The 20,321-nt window shown below is 34.7% G+C and overlaps 2 long non-coding RNA genes across 6 annotated transcripts; both read right to left on the reverse strand.

Moving 5' to 3' along the window:
- Positions 1 to 4,158: 4,158 nt before the first annotated feature.
- On the reverse strand, positions 4,159 to 9,256 carry LOC132642559 (uncharacterized). The gene is made up of 3 exons (XR_009583265.1): positions 8,133 to 9,256; positions 5,509 to 5,575; positions 4,159 to 4,552 (listed from the first exon to the last, which is right to left on the reverse strand). It is a non-coding gene; the product is annotated as an uncharacterized LOC132642559 (long non-coding RNA).
- A 1,870-nt stretch (positions 9,257 to 11,126) lies between these two features.
- LOC132636445 (uncharacterized) lies at positions 11,127 to 15,808 on the reverse strand. 5 transcript variants are annotated; one of them, XR_009581269.1, is made up of 8 exons: positions 15,629 to 15,807; positions 14,719 to 14,819; positions 14,424 to 14,528; positions 13,386 to 13,435; positions 12,194 to 12,284; positions 11,877 to 12,058; positions 11,738 to 11,782; positions 11,127 to 11,658 (listed from the first exon to the last, which is right to left on the reverse strand). It is a non-coding gene; the product is annotated as an uncharacterized LOC132636445 (long non-coding RNA). The 5 variants fall into 5 exon arrangements; XR_009581279.1 differs by lacking the exon at positions 13,386 to 13,435 and having other exon boundaries at positions 14,424 to 14,524; positions 15,629 to 15,808; XR_009581268.1 differs by lacking the exon at positions 13,386 to 13,435 and having other exon boundaries at positions 11,882 to 12,058; positions 15,629 to 15,806.
- Between the last annotated feature and the right edge of the window lie 4,513 nt (positions 15,809 to 20,321).

A 20,321-nucleotide genomic window follows, 5' to 3' on the forward strand; every position in this document is an offset into this window, starting at 1 on the left:
TCATGAAAATGATGGATATATTGAAACATAACCGGTCGTGCACTACAAAAGAAACTACTAATAGAAACTTATTTAGCCTAACAATTATTGTCAAGTTTTTATTAGTTATGCAAATGCAGAGCATTACCTGAAGTTCTTTCTTCAAACAATCTATTTGCACGTGAGATTACTATCACATTATCATATTTTAATAGGCAGTCATTATTGATACTTATTTTAGTCATGCCAAGATATTAGCAACTTATAAAAAGCAGTGACTCAGTGCATAAGAGATAGTGTGATTTTTACTTGAAAAGAATATTCCAATATTGTATGAAGACGATGCTGCTTGCATAGCTCAATTGAATGAAGAATATATTGAAGGAGACAAAATCAAGCATATTTCGTCAAGATTCTTTTTTCTGACATGATCTTTAACGGAATGTGTTCAAGATCGGGATGGTTTCATCTGCGGAAGTAAAATACATGTTGTACTCTTTTTTCCTCGGCCAAGAGTTTGTCCCACTGGATTTTCCTAGAAGGGCTTTTAACGAGGCAACAAGCAATGTGTATTACAAGATATGTGTACACTTTTTCTCTTCAATAGGATTTTTTCTCACTGGATTTTTTCTGGTAAGATTTTAGCGGGGGACATCATCTATGGACATCTAAGGGGGAGTGCTATGAAATTTATTAATTTATGTGGATGTCCACTACACAAATGTAATCCCCCCCACTACGCTTCATCATATGTTTCACCTTTTAATGATCTCAAATTCTTAATGTCACTTCCTCTATAATCTCATCTGCTTAATGTCATGTTTGTGTCTACCTCTATATCCTTCAATATAATCATATAAATAATGATATTGAATATCATATTATACACATTTGGAAACATATGAAAGAAATAAGAAAAGCTCTCATCTGTCTCTCTACCTTTCTTGTATACTTTCTTGTTTCGTATTATTACTTTTAGCTTCATTTTATAACATTTATATACAATTAATAAAAGGAACAGAAGGAGTAGAGGTCAAAGGCAAGAAACCCAAAGATACCGGTTTCGTTAACTCTTCATGATAATTATTTTATCATACGATCCACTTATTTTTCTAGTTTGGGGGTTAAATCTTTGTTAGATGTCAACAACACCCTGACCTTCTGCTATGGGTGTATATGGACCGGGTTAGTTCGGATTTTTCAAATATCAAACTAAACCAATTGCGTCGGATTTTTAAATTTATAAACTAAACCAAACCAATAAATTTGGATTTTTCAACTTCGGGTTATTCGGTTTTTTCGGGTTTTTGTTTTTCGAAAAAGTCTCCATACAAAACATATGACTTTTAGTTCAAGTATTTTTCTAGTCCTAATAAGATATAACTATATAACTAAGGTGTTTCTTAAAAAAATAACACAAAATGTGAGATGGGTGATGACATCATATTAAAATATTCAACAAAAATAATAAAATCGGTTAAAATAAGTATTGCTAATTAATAAGCCATAAAGAAAAGTACTTTAATCTAAATACTAAGTTATGATAAAATAAGTATCCAATGAGTATTAATTATATGACAAAGAAAAAAATTAAGCTATGTATTTTTATGCTCTAAACCAATTACGCAAAACTAAAGAATAGATATCTAACATTACTGTCATTCTTAGTGTTAGAATTGAATTTCTTTTGTTAGCATTAGTGTTGAGTTGGTTTTGATTTGGACTTTATTTGAGTTACTAACATCCATGGAATATAAAACTTATTGACATTCAAAATTCTAAGTTCAAGTTTAAAATAATACGATAAAAGACAAAAAACCTATGAAAAAATTTAAGAAATATTTACAAATTACATTTGAAATAAATATTTTTATGTATAAAATATTTTTAAAATCGAAAACACGTAATTTCGGGTCGGTTTGGTTCGGCTTGAAAACCAAACCAAACCAATTATGGTCGGGTTTTTTTTTTCAACGCTAAACCAAGTCAAACCAAACTAGTCGGGTTTTTTTCTCGATTTGACTCGGTTTATCGGTTTGGTATGATTTGTCGGTTTGCGTACACCCCTACCTTCCGCTAAATCACCTCTAATGTAAGTGCTTTTTACCAAATGTTTAGTTAATTGACCTATCCACCCTTTATTACCCCCATTCTCATGCTTATACATATCATTATAAAGTTTATGTTCAATTTGATATGTATTTTTTATTGGGTAAAAAAAGTACCACACTAAACTTGTTTGTTTTACTATAACACAATTAATTCTCCATGGACACGGCCATGGATATCAGAAAAGAAGCAACAGAAGTCAAGTTAGAAAGAAAAGAGAGAAAATATCTGATTTCACAAAATGGATTCAATTACATCTAATTTGCATTGGTCGAGTACATATCCTAGCTTGAAAGTTGGATATTTCCACTAACTCACATGGTCAAGTAAACCTAACCATAACTACCATTTAACCACAGTTACAACTACCTAACCGAGTAAGTAACTTACTTCAACTCCCAACTCTTATTCTGCATATAGCTATTGTAGTTGTACCTTTTGTAGAATATTCAAAAGAATACAATAATGGAGTAACTTTATGCGAGACAAATTTAAGAACCAAATTAAAGAGCGAAATCATGAAAGAGAATTTCAATGGAAAACACTGAATGAATAGGCAAGGCGCTTCCAAGAAACTATCTTTAGGATAGTAATTTCCCCCACACTGTGCAAGTGGTTAACGGGAAAGTCCATCCCCAGGATACAATGCCTACTCTGGAAATCAAAGTTGCACTCTTTGATTTCTTCTACTGTAAGAACTCAACCCAATTGAAAAAGGAAATTTTAGAAGAAGACAACAAAGAAATATAGAGTAATTGTTTAATTCAACAAGGGTGGAATATTGTTGAAACTTGAGAGATGTACAAAGTGATATTGGCTTCTGCCAAGATACCTATTTTATAGGCAACGTATTTGCTGCCAACCGTTAACAACTCTTCTAATAAAGATGCACCTCTCTAGAAAAGTCACAGCCAATCACTTAATTCCATTCTTATTAATTAAATACTACTTATTATTATTAAATAATACTTAATAATATATAACAACCCCCACTTATTATTTAATAATAATAATGTACAGACTCACAAACGCACGAAGAATATTATTGGGTATATGTATCACACATAACTAAAGGTAGCTAACCAGCCTTGAACCTTTAGCTTGAATATGAATACAAGATCCATATTCGTGTTATACATGAGTTCTTGTTCTACAATGGCGGCGCCGTTAAATATGGGCCTTGCGCTCAATCCTGTTCAGCAAGTCCTCTAGAATTCACCATTAAAATCCACAGAAAGCGGCCTCTCAGTTTCTTACTTGCATAGGCAATCTCATTCCACTTTATAAGCTCGAGATTGTTAAGAACAAAGTTCAACCTTCTCGTTGTGTCGAAAGTCAGTGCATATAGTCAAACATGGGCTTTAAAGGAATAGCAATTCATTTATATGTATTATTATCGCCCCCACTATTCCTTGAGTATGTTTATGCAGCGGAAATGTAACCTCGACGTTAACATTTCTTGGATAATTCTTGAAGACTAATCCTTGAACTCTTAGAATATGAATTTCCAGTTATGATTGGCGTTCACATGAAAGAGTAGACGTCATTCGTGATTATCTCTAATTAAAATGGTAATAGCCCAATTTTTCCCATGACTACACTACCTTCTCATATTGATCTGTCAATATTTAATATAAGCTACATTTAATGTAGTGTCACAATATATAAGAATGGTTAGCATCCCTTGCGTGTCCACACTTAATTAACCATTCTCTTCTCTTTTCTCAATACTCACCAGAAAATGTTACTGTATTTTTTCATCACAATTAGAATTATACTCCCCACGTGCTTGTGTCTCATTTGCATAGTACTTAGCAAAAGAATGAAAAGGTAATTTATTTCTACGACGGCGAAGAATTTTTGTCATCCTTCAAAACCTCATCACCAATATCTATGTTGAAGCATCGATCTTGTTCACCAAACATGAGTCATTTCTCATCCTTTTAAATAAAAAGTTGTCACGACCCAACCCCTTAGGTCGTGACTAGTGCCCGATCTGGGCACCCAAACCCATCTATCAAATGCATTCAAGTATATACCAGAAGCCGACGAAGCTATATTCTAAATTTAGACAATTCCCAGAAAAATTTCGGCAGAGTTTCCTCTGTTTTACAGACTATCCAAAATAACTCTGTACACAGCAAACACCAACAAAGGCCACACAGGGCTAGCAAAGCAATGTATAAACATATGCGGACCGGCCTCCTCGGCGTATGGGATCGCCCAAACAACATATACACCTATTCATACAGAAAGACCCTAACCCACAAACATGTCCACAGACCTCTAAACAGACCGACAGAATCATATGACGGGACAGGGCCCCGCCGTACCCATGAACAAATATATACAAATGCACTAAAAAATATATATACCAAAAGTATAAGCTCCGGAAAGAGAGGAGCACTCCGAATAGCAGAACGGGTGTCCTAAACAGGTGGATCACCAGGCTGTGCGTCCGTACCTGCGGGCATGAAACGCAGCCCCCGGAGAAGGGGGTCAGTACGAAATATGTACTGAGTATGCAAAGCAGAAGGTACAGAAATAAATCTGAACAATAATCGAATCAGATATATAGAAAATAATACATATCAAAAAAAAATCAAAATGTTTATTTCCAAAGTATAAATTATGCATAGGGCACAGGAAAATGTGGCCGCCCGCCTGTCGATGGCGCCACAACACAGCATAACACCAGAAAGTTTCAAATCTCCGAATCCCCGTCACACATCACAACACAGCATAACGCCAAACACAACATAACGCCAAACACAGCATAACGCCAAACATAAGTGGAACCCGGCCCTCGAGCGAGGAGCACGGTGAACCATAATCACAGCATAACACCGGAATGTATCACAAAGCGCACGACAACAGAACCGGCCCGGGAACCGGTGAACGATATCACAGTAGGCACGAGCGGAGTAGTGAGGAATCATATGCATAAAATCATTATTATAAATCTGAAGGATAAGTAAAATAGTCATATTCGAAATCGGAATAATAATTATCACTTTTTGTTTCAAAGTTGTCGAATTTCAAAAAGGGCGTCGCGGGACCCACGGACGAGTATAGACCCGAACTGAGCCCGCCTATGAAAAACATACTCATTTTATATCATACAAACTCCTACGAAAATTTCAAAGCAATTCGAGCTTTTCTGAGGAAATTATGGGCGTTTGAAGTTTTGGAATCGCTAAAGAATGAACTTTAAAACAAAAATCAGCTTTCATGTAATCTTTACAAATTATGGATTCCAAGAACATAAGGATCAATGTTTTGCCATGACAAGGCAAGGATGCCAAAGAACAAATGCGATTCATAAACATGCTCGGATTGTGAGAATAGAGTTTCCTCAAGGCTTATATCATAGCCTATTTTAACTAAGGCATGCCGAAGAAGGAAGGTTACTTTACATACCTCAAACGCTCTCCAATACGATCCAAACTCAAGCTAAATCCAACCTATGATTCGGGCTTCCCACGATCTATAAACAAGCCATAAAATGCCAAACATTAGCTAAAGACTCTTTGGGCATTAAATTCCAATTTCGCCCTTAATTCTACAGAAATTTGGGCAGCATTTCCCCTGTAAATAGGCTACCCCGAGAATTTAACTCGGCCGTATCAATCAACAACAACAACAACCAACCAACCAACCTAACAACATTAATAATCAATCCGAAAGGTAATACAACAATAATAGCTCTCTTTTCCATCATTCATCAACTTTCATAAATTCAATTAGACGACTTACCTTCAAGCCAAAATCGACGCTTATACGCTCACATACTAACCCGAACCCATACCAAAAACATTTCAAGACATTCTAAGCAATTTATACAATTTTTCCAACAATCCATAAATTTTCCCAAGCTACCCGAAACAGCCCCTAACCGAGACAGCCCCCCTAACTTTTTCTTCATTTCCAAATCATGGTTCGTATCTAAAATTTACATTCTAACAATGCTATTTTCATCAATACACAATTTACATTAAATGTACAACAACTTCCAAATCAGTCCGCAATATTTACAACATCAATTTGAGTCAATAAACTTTCATTTCCAACATAGAATTCATGGCGACGACGGCTAAACAATAAGCGATACTAATTCAATTCTTGGCACATAAGGTGACCCATTTTCGGCTAACACTACACATATACATATATGGATCATTCTCAATTGTTCTTCACCTTACAATGATCATAATCAACTAACTAGGCATTAATTCATAATTTCAATCACAACACAACAACACCCATTTACACGGCTCAAGCTCCACATACACAACTCACCTCCAACATTTCATATTTCATGATTTTCCTCCATTATAACATACTACAAGATACAAACAACCATTATAACACAAAAGCAAGATCAACTCTTACCTATCCTCTTCAATTCCACAAAATGCTAGGGTTTCCAATGGATGAAAAATAATGGGTTGATCGCTCCAACGACACTCCCACGCTACTTAGGGACCTCAAAATAGTGGGTTTGTACCAAGGAAATAATTTTGGAAGAGCAAGAAATGGGGGTGGATTTTTCCTTGGGCTGGCCGAGAGCCCCCTTATTGTGGTGCTCTTCAATTCCTTCTTTTTTTTAAGAGTTGGAGTGAAGTGAAATGAAGTGGTCATCTTTTTAACAATGCAAGACTTAGTCAAGGGTGCCTTGGCCCACATAATGAGTTGTTCCACTTAGAAGATGACACAAAGTTGTGCGGGCACCACATGGAATTTGTGGATGACTTTCCACTTCAAATTTTATCACCTTTGGTCCCAAATTTTCCTAATTGTTCCATACCAATAAATTCATGCACAACTTATATCTCAAAATAAATTCGAAGGTCAAGAATCCCGACTTTGTATCCCAAAATAATTTTGTCCTTAGCTTATCATAAATAAATCCGGATTATTCCACTGTACAAAAATACGGGTTCTAACAAAAGTACTCCGTACCAAAATAAAATTTAGAGTTAGAATCACTTAAAATAAACCTCGAAATATAGCGATTCACAAGTGCAAATAATTGACTTTAATATTTTAACACATTTCATTAGTTCATAAGTGGAACATGAATATTTTCGAGATACTCATCCAACACTTTACCTTACTTGTTTCATTTCTGAAAGCTTACCGACTGAATGAAAAATTTATGTTCTTCCAAGCAACTTTAAAATTTAACTTTATCATCTTCTCCAATCTCTTTGGATGAGAAAGAAACACTTCATGGTACTGCTAAAGCACATTAATATAGGAGACAAATGTATCCTTATAGTAATGTAAATATTCTCAATTATATTAAAATATAAATGTATCATCTCAAGTTTAAACAAATCACATAACTCAATTTATGTAAATTTCTCTTTAGTCAAGCACACACGATATACATAGTAAAAATTTATTATGCTTCTTTCTAAGAGACGTCAAATTTATGATAAACACTTTCAAGTATAAATATGATCTATTCAATTTAAAATTTGAAGTAAACTTCACATGACCTTTATGCAATATTATGCCAATTTATGATGTTTTAATTTTACATGCTTTTGTTATCATAAAGGTTCCAATCTCTCCCAGAATGGCGCAATAGCAAAAACTTTTCTAAAGTGCAGTACCTCCTTGGATCATTTGAACATTACTGCAGGTTCACTGTAAGCATACTTAAGATCCAAAGTTCATTCTTTTTCTTTTATCATGCTTAAAAGAAAAATAAAATAAAATATTCCAAAGCATTGTTAAATGCAAATGGCTTCACTTTCTTAAAGCAAATATGACAGAAAGTGATTTCCCGTCACACTTAGATAAAAAAAAATGGTGACAGACTTCATTCCAAACAGACAATTTAATTGGCATCTACAGATGCGCCATCTTGAACACAAGCCTTTAAATATATGTTTCTAATAATGTAATTCATGCAATTATATAAAATATATTTAAATAGATCATCACATAATGAACATCTACCCTAATAATTATAGAAACCAAACACCATAAATAAAATAGGGTAGAAAATTAAAGATTGAGTAGAGATAACATACCCCGATTTTGATCGTAACTTATAACGTTACAGCGTGCTGCGATCTCGCCACGAATGTTTTTTAGTAATTGACGGTATTTTCATTATTGTTGAAACATTGAATCCACTTCGACTTTGTCGTCAAGGTGGTTAGTACACGCCATTTTATTTCTTTCAATCCAACCAGGATTGTTGATTATAAGCCCCGGTAAAATCTGAAGTGTTTTTTTTTTTCTGCTCCCAATTGTAGCCACCAATTATCACTGCCTTTAATGGGCTGATTCCCAATATCAGTAATTCCTGAAGAACCACTCTCCTGCGAACCCATCAACCCTGAATTGCTATTAAAACATTCATCTCTTTTGTCGTGGTTGACTGCTTTGTTCTTCAACATTTGAAATATATCTCTTTTAATTGATTTCGATGAGAATCTCCTTGATATAAGCAGCGAAGAGATTTCAGTGATAAGTAAAAAAGAATGTCACCCAAAGTTCTCTCTCTGTATTTATTTGGTTGGAAACGTCTGAATAACTTCAAGTTTGCTAATCCTTTGGATTTAGAGAAAAAAACTAATTTCTCTTTCGCGAGAGGTGCTTGTCCATGCCTTTGTTTGATGCCAAAACAGCCATTACCCAGAGAGACACTAATGAAAAATCATGAACTCTTAATACCCCGCATCTCCACAATTGATTTTTGTTTCTCGCACAACAAAGAAGACTCCATTATAACGGAAAACTTACTATCCTAAAATTGTTGTAGAATATTCAAAAGAATACAATAATGGAGTAACTTTATGCGAGACAAATTTAAGAACCAAATTAAAGAGTGAAATCATGAAAGAGAATTCAATGGAAAACAAAACACGGAACGGATAGACAAGACGCTTCCAGGAAATTATCTTTAGGATAGTAATTTCCCTCACACTGTGCAAGTGGTTAACGGAAAAGTCCATTCCCAGGATACAATGCCTACTCTGGAAATCAAAATTGCACTCTTTGATTTCTTCTACTACAAGAACTCAACCCAATTGGAAAACGAAATTTTAGAAGATTGGAAAACGAAATTTTAGAAGAAGACAACAAAGAAATATAGAGGATTTGTTTAATTCAACAATGGTGGAATATTGTTGAAACTTGAGGGATGTACAAAGTGATATTGGCTTCTGCCAAGATACCTATTTTATAGGCAGCGTATTTGCTGCCAACCGTTAACAACTCTTCTAATAAAGATGCACCTCTCTAGAAAAGTCACAACCAATCACTTAATTCCATTCTTATTAATTAAATACTACTTATTATTATTTAATTATACTTAATAATATATAACAGTACCTGCACACTTTAGCTTGTGTATTCTCTCATTCTCCCTCAAGCTGCACGTGTAAGATGTTTAACACTCCAAGCTTGCTCAAAAGAAAATTGTGTTGTACATAATCAAGTCCTTTAGTTAACGAATCAGTCGGTTGATCCTTGGTCAATATGCTCTCTGTGTATTCTTCTTTCCTTAATTTTGCCTCTCACAAAGTGACAATCTATTTCTATATGCTTAGTAATTTCATGGGATATGATATTTGCTGCTATCTATAGTGTATCCTTGCTGTCACAAGACACACTAATTGGAATCTAAATCTTCACACCTAACTTGCCAAACAACCCCAATAACTAAGGCACTTCTGCATTGGTTGCTGCCAGGCTCCTGTATTCTTGACATTGTCTGCTACTTTTTGGGATTTTTATGAAATCAGTGATTCACCAAACTTCACTACAAAACCTGTCACAGACCTTCTAATCTTTGGACATGATGCCAATTTGCATCATAAAAACATGCTAGACTATATTGCGATATAATATTTTTATATTATTTGATATTATTTGGTAGCATATTTGTAGGGAGATAATTACCATATATTAGTTAGTTTCCTTGTTTCACTAATTACCATATATTAGTTAGTTTCCTTGTTTCACTAGGATCTTAGTTTCCTTGTTTCACTAGGGTTCAAGATTGTATCTTATATATATTCTCTCTTGGTGAATGAATGGAATAAGTCAAGATTGTATAGTTTCTACATACTATCTTCAGCTTTGCTACTTAGTAAAATTCCTATTCATGAACTCTGCTTGATGCATCTCACAACTCTCACAGTTGCTTCCCAATGAGACTTCTTTAGAGCTTGCATAAATTGATTGAGTATCTGCATAACAAACATTGTGTCTTGCCTTGTGACTTCAAGAAATACCAGCCTCCCTTCAATTTTTGTTACTTAATGATGTCTTCCAATACTACATCATTTGTCACTCCACCATGCCTATCATACTCTGATGAAGTGAATTTCTTATTCAGATTTATAGAACACTACTAAAAAAAGAGGATTTCCCGACCTCAAAAAAATGGCTATTACCGACCTCATGAGGTTGGTTTTCTCGAAAAACCGACCTCAAGCTTAGGTCGGCAAACAGTGGGTTGGAAATTTTACCGACCTCATGAGGTCGCAAAAAACCGACCTCATGAGGTCGGTAAAATTTTTAAGCTAGATAAAAGTTTTTTAATTTACCGACCTCATGAGGTCGGTATAGTAATATATATTTTTTTTTTTACAAAATCATTACCGACCTCATGAGGTCGGTAATTTGCAGTTTCTGAGAATATTTTGCAAAAAACCGACCTCATGAGGTCGGTAATTTTCAGTTTCTAGGAATATTTTGCAGGAAACCGACCTCATGAGGTCGGTAATTTACAATTTCTGGAAATATTTTGCAGCAGACCGACCTCATGAGGTCGGTATTCTGCAAAAAAATTGATAGGATCTAGCTACTTTTGCAACTGCCCACCTGTCAAGATGAAAACAATTTTATACTCAACTAAAACCAACTCAAATAGCTGCCAACAATTCACCAAACTAATACAAATACATAAAATATTAAACAACTTCAACAATTAAAAAAGGAAGTGTTACACGATTTAGTCTACTTTTTTTTCAAACTTTTCCAAACTCTATGTCATTAATCCACATATGATAGAACCAAAAGAAAACATTTCAATTAATAGAAGGTTAAATAGCTTCTAATTCATTTCCAGGAACCAGCAAGACAAAGATACAGTAATTTGTGTGGGAAAATATATCAAACAAACCAACAACAATAAGCAAAAGGACTAGAAAAGTATTAACCAAAGGTCTCTTCTGTCAGTTCTCACAAATCACTTACAACAACAACAACACCACAAAAAAAAAAAAAAAAAAAAAAGATAATCAAGCTCCGCCTCAATTCCAAACTAGTTGGGGTCAGTAACAGATGAAACATGAAAACTCTCCGCGGGTCACCCATCCTAGTACTATTCTCGCCCACACACATTTAAAGTTCTGACAGGATCCGGTGCATAAGTGTTGGTATGATTTCATCCCTCAAAAAGATTAATTTTTACACCGGCTATCAATCGAAGACAACCTCAACTCAAGTAGTTCTTTCATCTTAGCACCTTATCTCGTACGAAGCAGCTTTAGTGATATAACGAACCCACTCAACTGTGTTGTAGCCACTCTTCTCCCACACCTGCACAGAATTGACTTACATGAAGCAGATATCATACCAAAAGGAGACCGCTATTGAATTGTAAGTTTGGCAAACATACCTTAAGAAACCGAACACGCAAACCAGATGTTGTAAACATGGGAACCTGCAAAGCACAAAAAATTCATCCTGAACTCTAGCGCCAATAGAATAGACCACTGCAAAACAAGGAAAGAATGCCATTGTCGAAATTAATTTACCCCACCCCACAGAAAGCCCTCCAAAAGATCCATACAAGGGATAAAGAAAATCGTCAACTTAAGCGAACACAGTTATCAGGTCTCTCAGGAGGGATGGAATCATTAGCTCAACATCAGCACTCAATGTTCGCTCAGTTTGTCCCGGAAATCTTATCTTGCACCAAGTTGTCCATATTGAAGATCTGTTTTTGAAGAAGTTAGCTTTAATGCAAAAGAATGTACATTACATGATTAAGATTAAAATAGTCAAAGTTAGCAATAGTAAATCATATAAACAAAGATTGATGTTTCAAATCAAAATTCATTCCATATCAAACCTTAACATTCACTTCCGTAAGTGTACGGCCTAATTCTTTGATAGTTGGTAATACACGGAAAGGAAGATTTACTCTTTCAGTAATGCAGTACCTGAAGAGAACCACGGGTTAACCATTTCAGGCACTGTTATATAAAAGTATTCCCATGAAAATCGGTATAATCTGAACCTCCTCCAAATCAAGTGATGTACATATTTTCACAATTATCTAACCAAACCAGTATATACACAAAACCCAACAAGGAAATTGTAGAAATCAAAAGCAAAATGAAACTATAAGAAGAAGAAAATTACTTGGCATACACATAAACAAATCCAATACTGAAACATGAAAGAACAAAAGATCAGGAAAAAGTTAACCAAATATTCAGATCTTTATTGCATCAGTAACACCACTTTGCAAATGTTGTTATTATCAACAGAACTTCCATGGATATTAGAAGAAAAAACCCAGCTTCCTATCACAACCCATAAACAGAAATATACATAAAACCAATAAAGTTTGCAACTTTACTCATTATTTCCCTTTGTATTATGCATAACAATCTTAAAAGACATACCTTTGACTTTAAAGTCCACATGCATTCAAGATTTTCACTATGTAGAACATTCCTTATCTAAACCAAAGTAGTAAACAAGCATATACACCTTACCCAAAAAGGGAAATTTAGATATCAATAGCAAGATGAAACTGTAACAAGACGAAAACTACTGGGCATACACATAAATAAATCCAATACTAAAACATGAAAGAACAAAAGATCAAGAAAAAGTCAACCAAAAATTCAGATCTTTATTGCATCAACAACACCACTCTGCAAATATTAAAAGGAAAAAACCATTTTCCTATTACCCCATAAACAGAAAATATACAGAACACCATAGCAACTTTACCCATTATTTCCCTTATCAATATGCATAACAATCTTAAAAAGACATACCTTTGACTTTAAAGTCCACATGCATAGATATATTTTCTATAAAAGGTTTAGAAATCAATAGCAAAATGAAACAAAACAAAAAAGAAGAAGAAAACTATTGGGCGCACACATATAAATCCAATACTGAAACATGAAAGAACAAAAGTCAACCAAATATTCAGATCCTTATATAAGAAGAAAGACCAATAAACATGGCAACTTTACTCATTATTTCCCTTCTCAATGTGCATAACAATCTTAAAAAAGACATACCTTTGACTTTAAAGTCCACATGCATTCAACTTCCCCTTTCTTAAACACAACTATATATCAAATTAACAAACGTCAAATACAAAAAATAAGCGCGTCAATCAAGAATCAATCTTTAGAACCCCATAGCACAAAAGAAGTAAACAGAGATAAGGCTAAAATTCATAATTGATCACTGAGTAATTATCTTATAATTAGTTTCCTGGATATTTTAATTTTCAGATATACTTCAACAGATTTTGTGAAGAATGGAAGATAATACACCACAAAATAAATAAATTATCTGCACCTTCAAGCTTGGATAAGTTCCCTATATTCCTTTACATTATCTCCATTTTCCCAACCAAAATTTTCCAAAAGTTCACTCTATCTTAATTTGTCTTCCAAGTCCTACTACTCCTTAGTTCCTACTATATATCTATTCCTAGAAAACACTGCAATGATAACATGTGAAACGACTCTAATCTAACTCATAAAAAAGGTACTAAAACTGGTCAAACTACTAATGTTCAAAGTGATATATAATTGACATAGAAAAATACTTGTAATTATTAATTTGACTCAAAGGTACTATTAATTTTTTTGACGGTATCTCTGTTCTGACATTTTATCAAACACCACATAGGCTTTTTTAAGTCGCCCTCTGGAAAAAACACTACATGTGATTTAGTATAAGCAAATAAATCAAAATTGGACCAAATCAAAAACAGTGTATATTGAAACAAATGAATCAGACTAAAGCTAGTCTCCAAACACAAACAAAAAAAGCAAAAATACCCTATTTTGACTCTCGTATTCTGAACGACTTCACACAAATTAGGTGTTTAGTCACTAGCTCCCATTGGTATTTTGATAATAAATCTTATGAGGTACAAGCTATATATATCCACAACTTGTTTGGAGTAAGTTTTACATCAATGAGGTCACCCTGAGGTTACCCCCACAACAGTAAGCAAAGATATTCCTTTAATGAATATTGAGATTAATCAAGATACATAAAGCAAGCTACTCTTTAACCCAAAAAAAAAAAAAACAGTTTACCTCTTCCAACAAGATGCTTTCTGTTGAAGGATCCAATAACAAGTTAATTATGTCCCCGGTACTGAAATAAAGGCTATATAAAGAGATCACCGCTGTGCCAACTTCCTTAAATAACCAAAGAAACAAGTAGAAGTCAAAGCTAAGGTATAGGCATATTAAAAGGCAGAAAGTGAAATTCCAACAGTAGGGCACATGGCAAGTCAATCAACACTACCGTGGGCCATATTGAACAATCTTCATTCAAAACATCCAATTTGAAAAGCTAAAAAGAGGGGGGAAACACAAAAGAACTTACAGGAAACAAGAATCAGTCCCAGTTATAAAGAATTTTCAAAGCCTTGAAACAGCTGCTCAGCAACAAATGCATCCTGTAAAGAATAGCAATAAGCTAATTCCCTGAAAATAAATATCACACCATTAGTTGCCCTCAAGACAAGAAGCAGAGTATGTACATACATCCGAGTTATGAGTCCAAAAACATTATTCTAGAAAAAAAATATGTAGCAAAATACTTCATGATGATCTTCTTTCTTTAACTTAACTATCAGAACTTCGAGCAAACCATGCAAAAATAAAAATTTCTGGAAGCTAGATACTAAAGTTGCAAACTTCATTTAACATGGATACAGTTCCCATATCAATATTTCAGCCATATACATAGTCATATTATACTGTCAAAAGAAATCTACCTTAAAATCTAATAGACGGATTGTCCAATTTCTAAAACTAAAGCCTCTCAAGCAAGGAGACCAAATAATTCACCTTTAGCAAACTCAACAAACTAAAAATTACCCAGTATCTCACACCAAACATAATCATCAAGCAAAAATCAGCACCAAATACCAAATTAAAACAAAGACAACAATTTGGAGAATCAACAAGAAATTTGACAACCCAAAGAATTTCCCTTTGCCAAACTCAACAAACTAAAAATTACCCAATATCTCACAAACAAGAATAATCATTAAGGGCAAATCAACACAAATATACCAAATTAAAATAAAAGGAAAATTTTAGAGAATCAACAAGAAATACTTCAGCCATATATATACAGTTCCCATATCAACATTTCAGCCATATAAATGGTAAAATTAAACTGTCAAACGAGGATTATTCTAACTTAAATCCAACAGACAATAGTTCCAATTTCTAAAGCTTGGGAGACCAAAGTATTCACCTTTACCAAAGGATAAGTTAGGGCTTACCTAGAATATGGACGACGTGGGCGTGGGTAGGGACGGTGGCGGCGTGTGATGACCGGCAGGAATGGCGGTGACGTCGCCGGAGTTTCTAGGGTTAGAGAGAGAGGGGGAGAGAGAAGTGAGAAGAGAGAGGCAGAAATGGGAACGAGTATAGGAACGGGTATAATGGGTCTTTATTTGACAGATTATACCGACCTCATGAGGTCGGTATAAGTAAAATATTTTATTTTTTATTTAAAATAATACCGACCTCGTGAGGTCGGTATTATTTTAAATTAAATATATTTTTAATTTAAAAGAATACCGACCTCACGAGGTCGGTATTATTTTAAATAAAAAATAAAATTATTAAATATACCGACCTCACGAGGTCGGTATTATTTTAAATAAAAAATAAAATATTTTACATTTATCATGAAATAAATTCCCGACCTACTGAGGTCGGTATATTATTTTTTCAAATTTTGGTACAATATTACCGACCTCATGAGGTCGGTTTATTTTTAAAAAAATTAAAAAATACGTATTACGACTTTACCGACCTCATGAGGTCGGTTTTTTTTCCGACCTCAACTGAGGTCGGTTTTTTGAGGTCGGTAAAAGCTGTTTTTTTAGTAGTGGAAGTGGACACTAGCTTTGAACCTTCTAATCTTAAGTCTGAAACCAACTGAAGTGTATAATTCCTTTGGTTTAATAGGATCCCTTTACTTGATATTAGAACTTCTATTCCCAAGAAGTATCTGAGTTCTCTAAGGTCCTTCACTCTAAACTTTGGTGTAACACCTTCTTAGTTTCATGTATGAGCTCTTCAGTGTTCCCAGTAATTAATAGATCACCCACATAGATTAGGAGTGCTACAAACTTCTATCTTTGCTGCTTAGAGAATAGAGAATAGTCATACAGATTTTGTTTGTATCCTGCACATGTTAGAGCCTCAGTAAGCATGATATTCCATTTCCTTAGTGTCTCAACCGATAAAAGGATTTCATTAGCTTCCACACTCTTTGCTCCCCTATCTCTTGAAATTCTGAGGCAACTCCATGTACACCTCTTCATACAAATCTCCTTGCAAGAATGCATTTTATACATCTACTTGGTACACACTCCATCCTCTAGACTGCTAAGGCACTGACAAATCTCACAGTTACCATTTTGGCAACTAGTGAGAATGTCTCATGATAATATATTCCTTCCTTTTGATTGTACCTTTTGGCAACTAAAACTGTCTTGAGCCTTTCTACTTCTCCATTTGCCTTATATTTGATCTTGTACAACCACTTTCAGCTAATGGCATACTTTCCTTTTTGAAGATGAACTATCTCCCAGGTGTTGTTTCCCTCCAGTGCTTTTATCAACAAACTCATAGCTTTTATCCACCTTTGATCCTCGTAAGCTTCTACAAAAATTCTTAGTTTATGTGAAAAATGAGATATTGGCTATGAAACTTCTATATTTGTGAGAAATCCAGTCATATGAAAGGTAATCTGATAAGGGGATAGAGAACTGTTCCATTTGCCTTCTTGGTGATCATATATTTGTAATGCCACAATGGTTTTTTAGTGCTCCTCCCAGACATTCTCACTGTTGTAACATCCCGTAAATCTGAGTTAGGTGTGAATGCATAAAAACTAGTATTAAGGTGATAATTTTGCTATATGAATCCCTTCGGGATGAATTCGGGTGATAAACAGTCGTTTTGAAGTCAAACAAAAAAGTGAAGTTCTTAAGGGCTTCTAAATTCGTCTAAGTCTAGAGGACTTCTTACTATTTCCATTTTTTGGATAGTTGCATTGAGAATCAGAGCAAACTCAAAGCATAAATTGTAGGTCTTTGAAATATCTTTCCAACAATAGTTCTCCCAACTCAAATAGAGCTACGTACAAAATTTTATGATTGTTTTACTGAGCAAAGGTCGGAAGTCAAGTCGCAAGGGTGCCGCGATTAGAATGTTGTTCTGACCAAATTTTTGCCTTGTGCGGCCCACTGCATCATAGGGGTGATGCAGGTGGTCTCATCTGCGATGGGTCCACGACACAAGGGTACCGCACATTATTTTTCTGGTTTCGAATTTTATAAGTTTCCCACTTCGTTATATTCATTACCAATTTGTTTTGGCCAACCTTTTTAGAGGAAACAACCCTAAAACTTCCCCAAAACATCTAAGATAAGTTCTTGATCAATTCTCATCATTGCAACATCAATTTAACATCAAATTAACCCTAGTTCATCCTTCAAACCATAGATTCTTGAAAACTGGAGAAAGAGAAGTTGAAGGAGACTTTGGGAAACTTCTTAATGGTATGTTCTATGATTCTTACTGAGATTTTTGAGACTTATGGGACTAGTGTAAGGTATTAGAAACAATAATAATTTATGAGTGATTCATGGGGGATTCAAGAACACGTTTTTTTTTTTTTTTTTTGCACGAAAAAGCCCTAGTTTTTCGATAAGGGTAGGAACTCTTAGAATTTGATTAAAGTTCTGAACTTTATCATTAATAATCATTGTAGCACGATTGTTGAACTTGGAGAAATACATTTGCTAGATTTTAGCGGGATTTGGGGTATGTCTACTTTTCAAAAACCTTCATTTTGAAGTATGTTATCTTGTTTGAAACATGTAGATGATTGTTCGTGACTTGCAATCATTCTTTAGAATATGAATATCATTGAAACTCTTGTTTGGTGGAAGTTCTTTCGGAACTAAAGATGATTTCTTTTAGACAAGGTCATGTGTGTGTAGGGTCAAGCCCGCATCGAACCTTATACCAACTATACTACCTTGTGAAACTCGTTTTTCCCATTATTGGATGATTGAACTCATTGTTATCAAGGTTGGACCTTAAACTTGTTTTGATGTTGAAAGGATTTCTTGAACTTGAAATTGAATAAGAAAGTTGAATAGCATTTCTAAATTGGTTATGACTTGAAATACCTCTGTTCTGAGATGATGACTTGAGGAGTGATATTTGGCTTTAAGCCATGATGGATGATTCGGCTGATATGATGTGATTTGTATCTTTGTTTGTTTTTGGACCTGTATGGGAAAGTTGTGCTAGTCCAGAGAACGATTAGCCGTTACGGATCCTAAAGTATCAATACGAGTATTGCTGTGTTAGGCCAGAGGACGATTGAACTTTGAGGCGTATAGCCTGGTGCATCTATTATTATGTCAGTCTAGCGTACAATTGACCTCTAAGGCATATAGCCCGGTACATATACTGCTATACTAGTCCAGAGGACAATTAGCCTTCTTGGTTTCCTAGCCCGGAGTATCGATTGATTGATTTGCCTGTGAGTGGATTGTTTTGGTATCTTGGCTGCTTGTGAGTGACTTGTTTTGGTATCTTGGTTTCCTGTGAGTGGCTTATGGTAATCTTGGGTTCGTAAGTGGCATACTTGACATGGTAAACGGTAATGAGTTAAACTTGATGTATTCTTTATTATTGGATTCTCTGATGATTTCTCTGAGTTAATGGCTTACTCCATTTCCTGGTTTTCGAATTATTTTATTTAATATTATTTTACTGATTATTATTCATTTTCTAACTACTTTTATTTCGTTAAATATTGCCCCTTAGACACTCACTGAGTACCCAATACTCAGGCATACCATTGTTGTTTTCGATGGTATGTTAGGTAACGAAGAAGAGTAGGTACAGACAGATCTCACGGATTAGGAGTACTTGCTGCTTTCCAGATTGTTGGTGAGCCCACACACTTGTTCGTGGGTTTTCATTGAGTTATTTATTACTTCTTAGTAGTTTCCGGGTTGCATCCCGATTCGTTAGGCATTTATGCATTATCTTAGAAGCTCCATATATAGTTATCAGATTGTGGATAGAATGTTGGAGTCTCGTATGACTCGTTGAGTCATTTAGCCACATTTTATGTAGATTTTCGCTGTGTTATTTCATAAGTGTGATAATGATTTCATTTAGAAATTTATAACTTGTTGAAATAATAGATGAAAGATTATTAAAAAGGGAATTGATGTTTATTGATTCATAAGGTGCTTCCGATGTTGTTCATAGCATCGGATGTCTGTTACGTCCAGGGTCGAGTTTGGGGTGTGACAACTGTATACTGAGTGCAGTCTATCCTCAAGTGTTATCAGTTGCTCAACCTCTGCAGCTGCTATCAGATGGTCAACCTCTGCAGGTACTTCATTGTTACACCTCGTAGTATTGTACGTAAAATCTATTAGGCATTAGTCGTTGAGTCTGGACGAGGGGCATTTCCAAAGATATGGGAGATTGTATGCATCTATCTCATGGTTACGAGGGTTTAAGTTCATATAATAAGCTATGGAAGACTCTGGGACCAAGCAAATCAAGCAAAATAAGTTTGTCAAAAATTTAAAATTTGGATTTTGAGACAACTTTGGAGGGGTATATCTCCATGTATCTTAGGAGTTTTAAGGTGTTTCAAAATCCTAAAATGAAGTTCGTTGTGTCTAGTTTCTAATTCAACAAACCTCTCGTCGATAGGACATCGGAGTAGAGAATTATAGACATTACAAACTGAGCTGACAAAGCAGAAACAGTACCGCTACAGTGCCACTACAGTACTTCCGACCTTAGCCAATACAAAAGGGGTAAAAACCCTATTTTTCTTCATCAAAACTCTCCACAATATTCCAGAAATTTCAGCCAACAAGAGGGCTCTTGTATCACATAGAAGTGAGGATTTTTAGC

The sequence above is a fragment of the Lycium barbarum genome, chromosome 1 (genome assembly GCF_019175385.1).
Source record: "Lycium barbarum isolate Lr01 chromosome 1, ASM1917538v2, whole genome shotgun sequence".
NCBI lineage: Eukaryota > Viridiplantae > Streptophyta > Magnoliopsida > Solanales > Solanaceae > Lycium > Lycium barbarum.